Source organism: Uloborus diversus, chromosome 4, assembly GCF_026930045.1.
Source record: "Uloborus diversus isolate 005 chromosome 4, Udiv.v.3.1, whole genome shotgun sequence".
NCBI classification, from domain to species: domain Eukaryota; kingdom Metazoa; phylum Arthropoda; class Arachnida; order Araneae; family Uloboridae; genus Uloborus; species Uloborus diversus.
The window spans coordinates 178,393,155-178,407,268 of NC_072734.1; the positions used below are offsets into that span (position 1 = coordinate 178,393,155).

General features: G+C 34.7%; 1 pseudogene; it reads right to left on the reverse strand.

Annotated features, from left to right (window-relative positions):
* LOC129220368 (acetylcholine receptor subunit alpha-like) overlaps positions 1-14,114 on the reverse strand; it is an 82,543-nt pseudogene that overhangs the window by 21,850 nt on the left and 46,579 nt on the right.

Genomic DNA, 14,114 nt, shown 5'->3' on the forward strand with positions numbered 1-14,114 from the left:
TTTTTTTAATGAGGATTAAAAAAGCAAGCGTCCTATCATTTGCTTGCGCCAGAGAAAAGTTTTCCCCCCTCTCCTTTAAAATTATCATAACATGACTTACGTCCTTCTGATTCTGAGGTAAAGGTATTAAAAAAAAAAATTAAGAAGCTTAAAAAAAACCTTAAAAGAAGCTGTAAAAAAATTTAAAAAAAAACTGTAAAGAAGCTGGTTAAAAAAAAACTTAAAAGTAGCTGTAAAAAAAAAAAAAAAAAAAAAAAAAAAAAAAAACTTGCGATCCTTTTTTTTTTTCATAGACGAAATTTTTTTTTCTTCAGTAGAAAATAAAATTTAATTTCATTGAGCACTTTGCAGTGGATCGGAGAAGGGCCATTCCACGAAAAAGTCCAACCTTTGTCCGTGACGGTTCATTTATTTCATTAAAAAACAATAATTTCAAAGGCTAATGACGAAATTTTTTGATGAAGAACTCACTCATAAGTTTGTTAATAGTTAAACGGAAAAAAATTGAACATTTTTTTTAAATTATAATTTTTAATGAAATATATTGGGTCCTTTTGGCATGTGTGTACTGTGGAAGTCGGACTTTGCACCAAATTACAGTACAGATGAAAAAGTGATGCAGCGCACCCCAAATTGCCAACCTAGCTGGAACACGACAACAACAACTACACCAACTATGAAATATATGAGGCGTCACAAGCAGGACAAAATGACTGTTTTCCGTGGAATGGCCCAGAACTCTTTTAACGCGTCACATAAGCTTGAAGCGTACCTCATATCCGTCGTACGTCCATGATCCAAATTTCATCAAACACGATTGCTCGTCGAATGGGAAGTACTCGACGTCGATCTCGCACGTACTCTTGTAAAGTGCAGGAGGTTTCCACACAATTTCGCCGGAATAATATACCGTGGCTTTCGTCATTAACGTCACCTCGTAGTTTCCGTCGGCACTAGAAAAGAACTCTGTGTGAATGAACTGTGAATTATTCACTGTCTAATGCAGAGATTTCCAAACTTCAGACCTCCGTGGACCACGTTCGGAAGAATTATGAACTTTGCGCCCCCTCCCACCCCCGGCGAGAGCAAAAAATAAATTATAATACAAATAATTAGTTAGTTAACAAAGTGATATCTATTTTTTTGAAATAAAATTTTACGCTTTTTTTTTCTCCTTTAAATTTATTTCTTCATTGTTCTGTATATTTTTCAGAGCTCTTGTCCGGTTTTCATTTCTGCATTACTATTTTGATTTATGAAAGTAAAATTCTATTTGAAACTCAAAATTGGGATTAAAAACGTTATCCCCAAATTTCCTTAACAAGTTTACTGATACAAATGAGCTTTTGAAGTAAGTGAACAAAACAAGATGTTCCCGATGATGTCCCTTAAAAATGCTCCCAATATTTTCTAAAAGTAGGGGCTTGACTTATTCGTGGGTTTTCGATTTTTTCCCGATTTTCCATCTAAAAGTTGGGAGGTTGACATTTTTCGCAAGATCTACTTATACGCGAGTATATACACTGTTAAAACTACAGGTTGCGTTTGGCACCTTTCAAAGGTGAAACGCTTGTTCACCAGCGACACCCGAAAGAGAGCCGAAATTGCACCTTTAGCAAAGGTGAAAAACTGGCTCCCTTCACCTAACGTGCACCGTAGGTGAAGGATGGTACCCTAGGTGAGAAAAATGGCACCTTTATTGCTTCCTATAGAGATTTGTACTTCATTCAATGTGAAAGTAAATTTCGTTGCAACTTCCTTCGTTCGCCATTCAAACTGAAGTTGTCGTTGGGGTTGTTGTCAGGGCGCATGCGCAGCGAGTCGCTCTCTTATTGAATGGTCTTTTAGCACTTGAGTTAACGTTGTTCACCCACTGAGGAACCAAAAGCACCTTAACGACACTTCTTAGCCTCTGTTGCACCCTGAGTCACCGTTTTTTCACCCTAGGGTGAAATTCTGTACCCCTGTGGCACTTCTGGTTTTAACAGTGTACGGTAATGTGTAGTGCGTTTAGTTCCGAGAATTCCGAATGGGGGAGGAGGCTGCGTCCTGCATGTACTTAAGCAAGAACTTTTTTTTTATTAACTTTTATATTATGTTACTCATAAATGCTTCTTTTTGAATTAAAATATCGTCACTCGTCCTTCTATATCAATTATAATTAACGTTTTACTGGATAGCACCTCAGACCCCATGGCGCGGGCCCCCGGGGGTCCGTGGATTACAGTTTGGGAAACTCTGGTCTAATGATTGATAACTCTGATAAATAAGAAAGTTTTTCGTGGAAATTTTAGACAAGTTCAAGTTATCCAATCCATGTGAACTGAGAAAAGATTCAAGAAAAAGTTGATTCTCATTTCTTTGTTTAAATGTATCACACGATGTTTTTTTTCCCCCCCTAATGCTTTGTATTTGCAGACAAATGATCCAGAGAGTGAGTAATAAAATGTTTTAGGTGTCATTAAAATTGCCTTATGCCGTAAGTGAATTTAACAGTTTAGTTGAAATACAAGTTTGATTAGTATGGCACTTAATAAGCAAAAAAAAAGAGGAGACATTTTTAAGGGATGCATTTTGAAAAAAAAAATTGTTAAACAGTTTAGAGTTCTGACTATTTTTGCACTGATTCAATATCTATTACATAAGCAAAATCATAACATAAATATGTTTTTAAAAAATATCATTTAAATTAAATTGTTTTTAAATGGGGTTGTTTTAATTTGTTGCAGAAACCTTTTTTTTTTTTTTTTTTCAAATTTGCCGAATAAAAAATAAAATTGAAGGTAAACTGTTTGAAAAAAGATGTATTCCAAATTTCATTACTTTATTCTTATCATTTCTTGACTTATAAGAGTCTGAATGCAAAAAATCGGGAAAAATTACATCATAGAAAGGAAATGCGTTTAAAGTTTTAAAGTTAAATATAACATTTGTTAAATGCATGCAACAAAAATAATATCTTTTGTTCAAAAGATAGAAACAAGATTTAAACGCCTTTTTAAACAGGAAATAGCGGAAAAGTTTTTTAAATGATAAAAAAAAATGCAAAATATGACGATTTTCGTGTCCCAGACCACCTTAAAATGTTTAAGTAGTGATGAATTCGAGTGCACTACTCACAGATAAAATATGACTTCGCAGATGCGTCCATAACCGATAAAGGAATACATTTTCAGACACAGAAGCATGTTCAGTATCTCAACATCAGTTCTGCAGTATAAGACCATCACCCAACAGTAACACAAATTATCCGTACGGCAGTCGATTATCTACAACTTCAAACTCCGCCGACTAGAACCAGGTTCGAACCTGCGTCTTGGGCATAAGATGCCGGCGTCTAACCACTACAACACTCTGTTGGCACTTAGAAATATCCCTAAACTATCCTTTTTTAGCAACTCATAGGCATCATTTGGCATCTTTTTGAATGCTATGGTACCTGGAAGAAAATCCAAACCGCGACATACACGCAACTATCTTGTGTATATTAGCCACAGCTGTTTATCTGGCGAACAGTTGACACCATGATTTTTGCACTCTACAGCATCAGCAGAAAAAGGACAAAAGTCACATCACCATCATCATCAGCAACCACCAGCAACTTTGTCTAGCACCTCGTTGCTTACGCCAGAGCACCAGACCATTAACGTCTCATCCTCACAGATATTTCTTATTATAGTTCATCAGTTGGTTTAGACATGGTTTGGCATTACTTTTATGAGTTGGTGAGCTTGACTTCATGGCTCTTATAAACAGTAAGTTTCAGTAAGTATTTCGTGTTTTTTTTTTTTTTTTTTTTTTTTTTTCACTGACCATTCCCTTTATTTTGCAATAACGGGATCTTTTGCTCCCTAGCCAAAAGCAGTCACAACTGGCCCAAACCCACAGACAGGCTTTTAACTTGGGGGGCAAAACGGTTATTAATCCAAAGTTGACTATTTTCTCGAGAAAACTAATCAGATATTAACAACTATCACATCATCAGCTATGGCTGTAACGACTTCATAATTAAAATTACTATTATAGCTATCTCACCGGGCGTCAATTGAAAACTTAATTTTGTTTCGAAAGCTATTTTAAAGTTTGTGCTAAATCACCCGGTGTATCGCCGATGGTTGCTTAAACAATCATCCAAAGCGTTACCGCTAATGGTGCTTATATATTCATATATAATCGACTTTATGAGAATCAATTTAAAATGCAGTGGGATAAATTTTTGTCAACAAGGCTAAAGATGTTCCGAAACTCTAGCAAACATATCATATGCGCGCATAAGCGATTCTGTGATGCTTGTATTCCAAAAATAGTTGAGTCGGCTAACGATGAGGCCTGACTTTGAGACATCTTCTTGGGCAGTTTATTGAAAGAGGAAGGGTTACAGGCGCAGTTTGGAGGTGGGATATTGTTAATGTATCCTCTTATTCACTAGCGCAGCCAGAAATACCTCCCAGAAAGGGTTTTTTGACCAAAATTACCTTCCAAATGGAGTTTTTGGATGAAAAATACCGTCTGGGGGGTTTGTTGATCAAAAAATACTCTCTGGAGAAATAGGGCCCGATCAAGACAAACTGGTGCCCAGGTCCTGGAAAGAAGATGGTGCAACCCCCCCCCCCCCCCATGAGAAAATCAGCCCAATTTTAAAGTCACTGTTTTATACTAGAAACCTACACATTACTACAGAAACCTGGGATTTGAATACCAAACACTTGATAGTCACATAGTTAAAATTGCTTCACCTGAAGGCGAAAATGAGTTTAAAAAAAAAAAAAAAAATTAAAACTGCAAAAATAGCAAAGAAAAGTCTAACTAATTCGGACATCAAGCTTTAAAAAGGCTTCTTTCTCTCTTTAACAGGGGCAGATGTGTCGATCACATCATCGAAATCTAATTTTGATGTCACAGAATTTTCAATGGTCAATAAAGAAAACGCCTGTAAATTATCCTGAGAAACGCAGCTTCTCAAACGATTTTTGATTCTTTTCAACGCTGAAAAGGAGCGTTCACTGGAACAGAAAAAAAAAAACGAAGTAAGTAAGTTAATTTAGGCTATTTTAGTGCCCCTAAATTTGTGGTGCCCAGGTCCGCGGACCCGTCAGACCGTGCGTTAATCAGGCCCAGGAGAAAGTTTTTTGACCAAAAATTACTTCTGAAAGTGATTTTTTGATAAAAAATACCTTCTGAAGGGTTTTTTTTTTTTTATGAAAACTGCCCTTTCATGTGCATAACCTACTGTATTAGAATTTGCATTTATGTTAAAACCAATGGCTCTTAGGGCAATTTTTACCCCCCCCCCCCTTCACTGCGCCACTGCTCTAATAACTTTACTTGCCAGGCATAGGCTCTAAATCCAGAATCCCTGGTTTTAACGTTATTACAAATCAGTAGCACTGTGAGGGGGGGGGGGGGGGGTGTGGAGGTGAAAACATCCATGAGTGTCACTGGTTTTAAGTATAAATTCTCTAAGTAATCATGAAGTAAAAGTCTTTTAAGTAAATTCTATAGTGATAAATGTAAATTCTAATACAGCAATTTATGCAAATGAAAGGGCTGTTTTGATCAAAAATCCCCTTTTAGAAGGTATTTTTGATCAAAAAATCCCTTTCAGAAAGTATTTTTGATCAAAACACCCCTCCAGAAGGTATTTTAGACAGAAAAACCCATCCAGAAAGTATTTTTCATCAAAAAAAAAAAAAAACCCTCCAGAATGTATTTTTGATCACTCCCCCCCCCCCCCTCAGAAGGTGTTTCTGGCTGCACTGGTGTTACAAATTCTAATGTGGCATTTTCATGTTAAGCCGGTTTAGTTCGAAAAGTGACATTTATTAGTTGAAACATATTAATTTCTATTACTTGTTAAATAGCACTATGTCTGGAAGCCATATGTGTTCGGCTGGTACATGAATCATCTCGACTCCACCGTAGTGACTGGGCTCCCACTGTAGTTTGTAGTCGTGCCATGTCTGCAAAAAGAGAGAGAGGAAAGAAATCTCACTATGTTTTTAATTTCAAAGTGTTTTTGAGGTTAGAATATTATGAAATAATGTAGTTATGTACATGAAATACACCGCCAGTTCAGTCAATTCCAACCGAGGACTGCAGTTTCGTGCTTATTAGCACTCATTAGCCCGGCAAAGGAGTGACTGATCTGGAGGTGGAAAACCTCTTAAGGAAGCCAAGAGTGCCAAACTGGTAGCTAATACAGCCGGGCTCCGTTGTGTTGCAATTCACTCCTATGTCGGGCTGATGAGTGCTAATAAACACGAAACTGCAGTCTTTGGCGGAAATTGACTGAGCTGGCGGTGTATTTCATGTATTTCTGCCTTTGCCCTGGCTATAGAGCGGTACCTTACTGAATAATGTAGTTATGTGTTATAGAATGAAAGAAATTAAAATGTCCGTTCCAGTCTTTATTGAGAAAGTAAAGTAATTTTGACAGAAATGCTACACGTCTTTTCATATCAAACGGCAAAAGATTTAGTAGCAACAATCATCTCCGGAAGAAATTCATACTAATTTCAAAATAAATAAATAAATAAATAAATAAATAGTTAAATATAAATAAATAAATAAGGTCGAACAACCAATAGCCCACAATGCACTAGTAGTTGCCACAAACAAAGAAAATATAAACTAACAAGAGATTTACGATCGTCAAAAAATCAAAAAAAAAAAAAAAAAAAAAACATGTCTCTGTAGCATACCCCTCTACTGAAGACAATGCAAACTATCGTGCTGCGAACTAAAGCATCAGCGTCACCGTAAAGGTCTGATGACATTCATATTTTGTAATCCTTTACTGTAATTTTCTTTAGCTAAGAATCAGCTTAAAGGTAAGCGCTTCTAACTGAACTACAATTTTATTATTTTGATTCAAAAGGCATTTAGTTGTTCGTTAAGGAGAAAAAAGTGTGCTGCATTCATGTATTCAAAATAACAAAAAGTAAAAGAATGGGTCACCTATGGAAATTTCAAATGACATAATATTGAGTTTCTGACACGGAATGTCAAGTACTCGTTACGTGGATAAAACCTAATTTTATAACACTGCTTTGTTTGAAAGTTATTTGGCTTTTTATGGAGAGAAACCTTCTATTAAAACTTCTAAAACATTTTCAAATCATCGTGTGCAATGGTTGACAGGGAATGTGAGCTGTTAGAGTTACAGTGCGTCAAACTGAATGACTCCTTCCGTCATCTTTTTAACGTTTCCAACAAAGGTAAATTTTAGAAGGTATACACAAGAAGTTATGAAAGTCTATGAAAGATGAACGGTTACGTAAAATGCAATACAAAACTATACACCAAAAAGAAAAAAGGCTCGATTTGCCTTTAAGAAGTGCATGATTGAAATGAAACACCCATTTGACGGGGCTGAATCAGAGCATTCCGGAAAGCCAGCTCTACTTGTATCTTAACGAGAATAGAAATAAACTGTTGAACGAAAAAGATATGTCACGCTTTTATTTGCGGTAGAACACAAAACTATAGATTGTAGTTTGTAATATGCATCTGATCCTGCCGAGGAACTTGCTGATAAAAGCAATGATCCATGGGAACCTGTTATCTCTAATGCTTAATACTTCTGATCGTTGATCCTGATCTTTGTTAAGTTGGACCCCCTTCAATATCCACAGAAATTCCTAACCCGAGAGAGATACGTGAGACTATTTATGTAAGTTCTGTTTCACTCGATGTTCTGTTAATTACAATATTTAAAGCTTAAATGTTACACAATTTTTAGGAACTGCTTCCAGAAATACGCTTAAACAGTGCGCCACTGCTGTAATAAAACCTTTCTACCTGTATGTAGGATTTCTTTCAGCAGTTTGTGACGTAAATACGGAATTCCAAACATAGTCTGTAAGATAAACTGACATTAGATTAATCGTAAAATCTAAAATTAGCACCGAGAAATGCTTAAAAATAAGACGCTAAGCTGAAGAAATACAAGAACATTTTAACAGAGGATTATATCGCAGAAAATATGGCACGGTACAAATCTTCTCTCGCTAAAATTTAAGGTTACTTTTCAGTAATAATTTTAGGTCTTTTTTGCTTCAACTAAGAAATAACCTACAGACTCTCTCAAGATTCTGCAACATACGACATGAGCTTTTTCCTGTTACTGGGCCATTCTTTAAAAGCATAGAAAATCGAAAAAAGAAAAATAATAATAATAACATTCCCGCGTATATCTGCCTCACTACTTCTATTTCAACACTTAACTAAACATAAAAATTAGAGCAGATCATAATCTAAAATGACTAGCACTCTAGCCCTTTCAGACGGAATATTGAAATACTCAACCAAAAATGTTTTTATTTGGTAGACAGAGTACTATGGTAAAGAGTATCTTATAGACAAAATTTCAAGTTTATAGGTGAAAAATTAAAAGAGTTATGAGACGTTCAATATTCCGGACATTTGTTATTGAAATACATATTTCAGATTAAAAAAAACGATGAAGTATCAAACAAACTTCTTTATAAAATATTCTCTAAACAATAACAAAACATAAAATAAGCATTTGAAATGATTAATAAAAGATTATATGTTTTTAAAAAATCAGAAAAAAAAAAACTCGCTTTTGCGACGAGAATCCGTGGTTGGGAAAATGAGCCAGTCCCATTCTCTTTCTCTCCCAATCCTTATTTCTTAATGTTGTCAATCTCAAAATGAAAAAAATGTTGCACAGATAATAATAAGCAGACTGTAAAGAGTTAACTACGAAACAAATCGCGTATTTTTTTCAATTAATAAATGATTAGCAGCTGTTTAAAGTTCATGTCCGGTATACCAGCCCCACGTCTGAAAGTGCTAGACTCTTTAGCTTCGAGATATGCCGTAAAATTGAATGTATGGAAGTGTATCTAAAAAATACGCAAGACCTTTAATGTTGGTCTGAGCTCGCGCCCTCTGGAGGATTAAAAACATTGTTGAAATATTTCTATAAAAGGGGCGTTGCAAGTCATGAAAATATTTTATCATCTCACTTTGCTCCATATTTTCCTACGTTGAATTCAATTTTGTTTTCTATATTTTTCCCCATCATGTGCCAGTGAAACATAAGCTGTGCTATTTATTTTTTAAGCAAAACATTAAACTTCTAACGATTGATAATAATTCGTTTAAAATATGAGAAAAAATTTTCATATTATAGGTGTCACTCGTCAGTGTCCATTATTGTTTAAGTAAAACAAAGCTTAGAATTTAAACCTATACTTTACAATTCAATTCCACTCTAAAACATAAAGTCAATTGCCATTAATACTTTTAAAATTTGAAAGCAAATGAATTTTATTGACAAATTAATGCAAGCAAATCTGGAAGTTTATTTCAAATTCGATTTTATTTTAAAATCTCATACAATCCCGATCTAGATTCAAACCGATTGTAATTATACCCTATGGGTATTTAATGGGATATAATTGAGTCAAAAACCAATAACCAAACAAGCTGTTTTAATTTATAGCATTTTTATTTTTCTCTTCACGAAACGAAAGTGTACTTTAATGACGAAAATATCTGGGAAATCATCCAATTTGTCTAAGAGGCTTAATACAAAAGGCTTTTACGATGTCCCCCGGGAGTTCAGCAGTTGAGAATCGTTTCTTAAAATTATTGTTCATTGAATGGAAAACTTTTTAAGCACCTCCAACTGCTTAATGACTGTAGTTATGTTTCAAGTTTTATATTCGGTCGGCGATAAGAAGTTGCAGTTAATGAACCATTTCTGGTAAGGATTCTATAGATTGTTCTGAAATTTTTCTGAAAAAGTTATAAGCTTTCTGCTTCAAGAACTATACAAGTTTTCTGGGCTTATAAGGGACAGTATATTAAGAGATATTTTTAATCGAATATTGGACACTTAAGAGCTTAATTAATAAAACATTAATATTTCTGGAGCTCTTTATAAAGCCACTAATTACAGGATTCATTTAAAACTTGATACAAGTGTCAGCAACGTTTATTTTTTTCTTTTTTTACAATTTTTCGAGTAATATCATAATTTTATCGCCTTCATCATTGGCGATTTCTGCAAACATATTGATGTCTTTTGTTGTTTGTAAAAAATAGATAAATAAATAAATTAGTTTTATCTTTAATTTGCATCAGTTGCGAATTCATAATCATAGCAAACTAATTGAAAAGTCAAAAGTCTAGAAAGTATTGATAAGAAGATTAACAAGTAACAAGAAGTTAAAAGAAGTACAGTGGTGGTAAAAATAAATTGCATCACCCGACCCGAACGGAGAGGAATATCATCCCGACTGCATTCAACACACAGTCAAGCATCCCGTATCCCAGATGATTTGGGGATGTATTTCTGATCAAGGAGATGGTGGGCTTCACTTTGTGCAAGGAACAGTAAACGCTCAGGTGTATATTGGCATTTTGGAGGAGAAATTGCTTCCTACTATCCGGAATCACTTTCCTTCAGTTTCAAAAGTCATTTTCCAGGATGATTCAGCTCCGTGCCATAGTGCACAGCTGGAAAGTAACAATTTAAAAACCTATCTCCTGCCATTAGACTTAAATTGACATGGGATTAAGTAATTTTCTTCAGGTTCAGAAATGGAAAAATGAGCAAGAGGTCAGCAGTTTGCCTTGGCCAGGAAACAGCCCTGATCTACGTAAGCAATTATCGGATTCCTGCTGTTAATTGTTTATTTCATAAGTTTTGCAGAGTTTCATATACATTCATCGTTAATCGGTCGACCAAAACTTCTCACATAATCCCATTGTTGTGAAAATGCGAGGGTGATGCAATTTTTTTTTTACCAGCACTGTAGTATCAAGTCAGCAGTGGCGCACACAAGGGAGGGTCCAGTGGGTTCGGACCCATCCCATCGACTTTGAATTTTTTTAATTAACCGTAAAGTTTTTTTAATAAACCCATGTATGTAGTAATTAAAAAATTAAGAAAAGGTAACAATAATTTCAGATTTAATAAATAAAAAAAAAGTCTATTTTCCCTCTTTCTTCCCCTGCAAAATCGAACTGTATATAAACTGCTGTATAATAATGCTTTGACTTCGTTGTTTTTATTTTTAATTATGAAAAAAGTAAATACATTCGTTCTTGTACTTTCTGATGTTTTAATTAAGCATTTGCTAAAAATAAATTAATTTTATTTACTAATGCTAAGTAAAATAAATAAATACCTATGTGCTGAATAGTAAAGTAAGAAAAACAACGTTAAAAAAAGCACAAATTGCAGACTAACACAGACACGTGTTTCGGCGTTACAAGGAACGCCTTTTTCAATGCATAAAGTAATGAGCTTATGGATGAAAAGACATCCGACAAAAGCGAAGAGCAGTTAAGCATGCAGCTTAAAAGATAAAAATAGCGGATTAGCCAAACACCAATGAGAAAATTATAAACCGATCAGGAACCAATAAGAATGAAACTTTACCATAATTGTATTACAAAAATTACAACTAAATTGCGTTACAAATCTGAGTAAGTGGCACATACAATGATTATACAGCGTGTAGCGTTTTAACCTGCAAACCCTTTATTTTCGCAACCGTTAGTCCTAGGTGTATACTTCCAGTTGCAAAAATGTTCGAAATCAGATGCAGAATTAAGGTATTGAAAGTTTGAAGTAAAAATAAAAATGAGTTAAAAAATACCAAATTTAACTTTTTATACGGGCCCCAGGTCCCCTAACTTATATTTAGGAAAATAATCTCCATTGAAAAATAATTCCAACACAAAAAGTTTGAAATTAGTACGGCCAATATTCACAGAGAAAAGAAACACAGCGTTTCGTGACTTACACACTCGCCGTCAGTAACACCTTTTTGGGAGAAAATATAGTGGTTAACAAGTGTTTAAAATTACATGTGTGCATAGAGAGGTTTTGTAGCGTGTTTTTGCGTATCACGGCATAACATTTGCATTTATTTTTGAATAGCAATGAAAATAATAAAGACCTTGTTTATCATACTTTTTGACAATCTGTCATTCTTCTGAAAGAGCGATAAGTTCAGAACTCATCTTCTATATGGTCCCTCCAAACTTTATACTGGAATATCTCCTTGAGTTTTGGTCGCACAAGTGTCAAGTTTTTTGTGTTAGTAACAGTTTTCAATGGAGATTACTTCTCTAAATATTAGTTAGGGCCCGGATAAAAAGTTAAATTTCGTATTTTTGACTCATTTTTATTTTGGCTTCAAACTTTCAATATCTTAACTCAGCATCTGATTTTGAACATTTTTGCAATTGGAAGTATACATCTAGGACAAACGGTTGCGAAAATAATGGTCTTGCAGGTTAAAACGGAACACCCTATATATAGAAGGTAATTTAAAACGTTTGAATTTAAAAGTTGTTTACACAGATACATACCTCAAAACTTACAACCTAATAATAAGTTTAGTGAATGACAAAATTTTTTCGCCGGGTTTATGTAGTTCTTTTTTTTTTTTTTATTCTTTTGAAATTAGATTACGTAGACTATCTGTAGCTCTTTTTTTACCGCAAAGGAAAAACGTAGAACGGAATATTTTACCTCCTTCAGAAGTTTCTTGAATCATTGCAAGATAGCGGATTCAAGCTGAAGACTCACAATACGAAAACAACAAACATCAAATTTGAGAATACAAAAATTGCGACAATTGCAGAAAGTATTCTTCGCATTGATCCAACCTTAAATGAAATCGGTGATAAGGAACTCGAAAAAAGAGTTGGTGCATGTCCCGAAATTGCAGATCATTTGAATACTTTTTTTTTCTTGCAGCAAAAAAGAACGGTCTGAAAACAGTCAAATAAACGCAACCCAAGATCCGAGATGGCTAAATCATTAAGTAACTTCGAGACTAAACTTAAACGACTCTCTGATATAAGTCGCTCTTTATCCAGAACAATTTATTCAAACCCCTCATTAGCGAGACAAATTAAGCACCATGCTGCTCATAAAGAAAACTTCCTTGTAAACTCGAAGGAAATTTGCTTAACCCCGCTCTCGCTCAACCACCCCTTAATGGATAGATTTTTTGGACCCTCCAGACGTAGAAAGGGTAAGGATTCTTTATTTATTCAGCGAATTTTACATTTATACTGTTCGCCAAAGTTAGGAAATTAATCAAGGTGTCCATGTTGATTTTATTCGAACGATAGCTTAGACTGCACCTCCCCCTCAGCACTCTTCAATCGGGAAATAGAAATAAAAAAGATTCCACGAAGAATGAAGCTTCGAAAAGGTGTTGCCACGAAATTGGAGGAAAATGAAGCCCGATCCGTGTTTGCACAAGACTTGCTAAAGTAGTTGTTGTTACATCTGTTACTTTAATAAGGTAAAGTGTTCATTAAGGAACTTTGAGAACTTGAGTAACATCGAGGAAACGTATTTTGAAAAATCTGTCCAGTAAAAGAGAATTTCGAAGAACTTTAACTTTATTTCTTGAAAAAGGTAGTTTAAAACTGATCTGAATGTTTTAATAACTTAATTTATTCATCTCAAGCTGTTTTTTTTTCCGAATGTTTCAGCGAAAGTATTTCTCTATCTAATCATTATTAAAGGAGACTAGAAAATCGCCCATCAAGGTATGACGCGTGAAAATTGCTTCTACATTTGAACTAAGCAATTGGCTGTTTGTTGATATTTTAATAGTTGAAATGTTAACCCTAACTATAGTGGATTGACCCTTAACTACACAAGATAGCGTTCATGGTTGACCGCTTCTTCGTTTCTTCATTCTCCTAAAATGACAGTCTTACCAGTAGAGCAGTTAAGTAACTGGATCGAGTTCAGCCTTGTCAAAATAAAGCATTTCCCTGCATGTCAAACATTACCAAAAAATGTTATCAAATTATCATGCTATGGTGCGAGTTTCAGTGTTGGTGACATCAAGAGCGTTACCCTTGATGACACTTGGTATATATTACCACCATTCCCAATGTCTACTCTTGTCGACTGTACTTGCTAACTTGCTGAGAGATCTTTGAGTAACTATATATTGTAATTGTCTTATGTTTTGTGTAAATATATGTTGTAATTGTCTTATGTTTTTGTAGAACTATACGTTGTAAATGCCTTCTGTTTTTGTGTAACTATATATTGTAATTGTTTAATAAAAAGCCTCGAGGGTGCAGTAACAGGTTAA